The sequence below is a fragment of the Antechinus flavipes genome, chromosome 2, assembly GCF_016432865.1.
Source record: "Antechinus flavipes isolate AdamAnt ecotype Samford, QLD, Australia chromosome 2, AdamAnt_v2, whole genome shotgun sequence".
Classification (NCBI taxonomy): Eukaryota; Metazoa; Chordata; class Mammalia; order Dasyuromorphia; family Dasyuridae; genus Antechinus; species Antechinus flavipes.
Window position 1 is genome coordinate 278,271,614 of NC_067399.1, and position 3,531 is coordinate 278,275,144.

Sequence of the window (3,531 nt, forward strand, 5' to 3'; positions counted from 1 at the left end):
AATGAATCTCATGGTTTTTTTTTTTTTTGTTTGTTTGTTTTTTACCTCTACATATATTACTTTATCAGGCTTCCAAATGTAAAATTTTTGTCAATTTATTGCTGAAGTGGTGCAGAAATTGCACTATATCCATGTTTCCATGTAAATCTGTGAGTAAATATACATAAGTGGAAATTTTATCTATAGATGATCTGTCTATCAGTTGTAAATATAAATAAGAGTAAGACTTATGAATAGGGATGAGAATGTTGTTGGGATACTAGATATGGACATAGAAAATGGGTTGGAAACTAAAGGACTAGATTGGAGGCTTGCTAATAGATGGTCAGAACCAGAGCTAAAAAGCTGAGTAAAAGGATGCTATTCAGAATAATGTGAATTCAACTTAACAAATATTTAATGAGCACAAATGAAATTCAAGGTCATATCCTGTGTGTGATAGGAAACCCAAAAATGAATAAGACACAGTCCTTGCCCTTAAGGAATTTATAGTTCAGTATATATATAAGGCAATAACATAATAAGACAAATAGCCACAAAACAAAGCAGAATATGTTAAGTACTATCAAAGAGATAGAAGCAAATATGCATTGGGGGAGAGAGAGGTCACATCATGGAAAAACTGAAGGAGATTAATATTTGATCTGAACCTTGAAGGATGGATAGTATCTCAATAGGAATGCATTTTGGAGAAAAGTGCTTCAAAATTTCCATAGATTCCTGATCTCTAGCTTAATTTACAGATGAGGAAACTGGTGGGATATGTGAGGTTTTCAGAGAAGACCAAAGAAGAAGTGGTGAGGGTTTGCTGAGCCTTTTTAGGGCCACAGATCTACCTTTGGGGTCTACCTAGCATCTCTTACTTATGTCTCCAAGAAGCTGTAGCTTACATAACGACCTGGTTAAACTGTTGTGGCAGATGGATTAAACCAAAACAGCCGTCAGCCAGTAAGTGAATTACTCCAAGCATGTGAAAACTTCCCCTTCAGAAAGGGGAAAGGAGAACAGTTTGTTCTAATAGTCATAAAGGCAGCTGAAGGAGTGTGTAGTGCTTGGTCAGACATTGCAGATGCCAGTGTCAATTGCTACATTCCAGCCATTACCAGCTATCTTTACTTTTCTCCTGCCACTGGACTTTGATGACTGAGGAAGAGAGAGTGAGACTAATAATTTTGTGCCTCACTTAAAGCCAATTTATGTACAAGTCAAGACATCACCCGGTGATGCCCCTGGTGCTCTTTGAGACAAAGGACAAACAACAAGTTTCCTGATCTCATTGATGGAGTAGGGGAGGTATGCCTTCCAAAAATGCAAATCACAAGCAGTCCATGCTTTTTCAATTTGTGTGATTCTTATCCTTCAATAAAACTAGCACAGATGATGATCATCTATCTGGGACACTTACTAAGGTTGTCCATTTGCTCTTGCTACCTGAGTGATCTATTTCCTTTCTGGATGGATTGTACATTCCAATGATGAAGATATCTTTTATGTGAGTCAAAGGACAGAAGCAAGAGGAATATTGTCCAATCTAGATTTTAAAATTCTAGGATAATAATTTCCTCCATCCTTTCTCTTAGTGTGGCTTTTTCCCCTTCCCCCCCAATAATGAACATTTATTAAGCACCTACTATGTGCCAGGCACTGAGGATTCAAATAGAGGCAAAAAATAGTTCCTGTCTTCAAAGAGTTTATAATCAAATGGAGAGAGACAAGATGCAAACAAATATATACAAAACAAGTTATATAGAGAATGAATAGAACATAATTAAGAGCACAAAGGCACTAGAATTAAATGGATTTGGGAAGGCTTTTTGTAAAAGGTGAGATTTTAGCTGAGACTTAAAAGGAAGCCCGTGAGATCAGTCAAATTCCCTTTTCCATATTCCAGAGGACCAATGATAAAACTTTATTTGACAGAGAGGTGATGAATCCAGGGCACAGAATGAGAACCATATTTTTCTGAATATAGCAAATGAGGAAATTCATTTTGCTTGAGTATACATATTTGCTATGAGAAATGGTTTTCTTTTTTTCTTTTTTCCAGTGGGTGGAGAATAGGAGGGAGAAACAGATTTTTATTCATTAAAAAAAAAAAAAACTTTAATTTAAAAAAAGATAAAAATGATAGAAGACAAAGAGTAAAAGGTAAGTGGTAGTGGGAGTATAGAGAGGTTTGAAGGCCAAGCTCATGAGTTTGAACTTGTGGTTCAATAGTAAGACCAATTGTCCAGTAATGAAGACAATCATCTGCACCCAGAGAGAGGACTATGGGAACTGAGTGTGGACCACAACATAGCATTTTCACTCTTTCTGCTATTGTTTCTTGCATTTTTTATTTCCTTCTCAGGTTTTTTTCTTTCTAGAATATATTTTTCTTGTGCAGCAAGATAATTGTATAAATATGTATACATATATTGGATTTAACATATAATTTAACATTTTTAACATGTGTTGGACTACTTGCTATCTAGGGGAGGGGGGTGGGGGGAATAAATTATGCTTGATTTTAGTATAAGAAGACCAAGTTCACATCCTTCCTTGAATAACTCTGTTAACCTTCAAAAGATCTCTTTTCTCATCTATAAAATGAAAATTTTGGATTAGATGATTTGTGAATTCCTTCTGTTCCCTCAACACCTCATAGCTGGATTATTGTAATGGCCTGTTTGGGGCAGGAATGGTAGTGGGCTATGGGAATTGGGGAGTAGGGATGGATCTGCCAGCCTCAAGCCTCTTTTCATTTCAATCCATCATCTATTCAGTTACTAAAATGATTTTCCTTAAGTATAGATCCAATTAGGTTAATGCTACTCAATAAACTCCAATAGCTTCCTTTTGCCTTCAAAATTGAATATCAAATGTTCTGTTTGCCATTTAAGGCCCTTCATAACCTAACCTCCTATCTCTCCAGTCATCTTATATCTTACTACCTGACACAAACTCTTTGATCCTGTGATTATTGGCTAATCCACAAACAAGATACTCCATCTTTTAATTCTCAGCATTTTCTCTTATTGTCTCCTATACCTAGAACTCTCTCCCTCCTCCAGTCTGACTATTTTCTTTCCTTCCCAAATTGGGACTTTAAGTCCCAAATAAAATCCCATCGTCCACAGGAAGCCTTTCTCCAACTCTCTCTTTGTTTGCCTTTCTATGTCTCTGCCTCTCTGTCTTTGTCTATCCCTCTATCTGTACCTCTCTTCGTCTTTCTTTTTGTAACTCTGTCTCTGTTTCTGTCTGTCTTTCTCTGTTTCTCTTTGTGTCTCTCTCTTTGAAACAATCAGGGTACATATACACATATATCTTGCTATATCCAGTATATATATTTGATTGCACATTGTTTCCTCCTCCTTCCCCCACTATTAGATTGGGAACTCCTTGAGATCAGGGACTATCTATTGCCTCTTTTTTTTTAGCACAGTGCCTGGAATATTGTAGGTGTTTGATTTTATTGACTGATTTCAACTATAAATTGACTGACAAATTATTGACTGATTCCAACTATAGACTTATGAACCTATGAGTCAA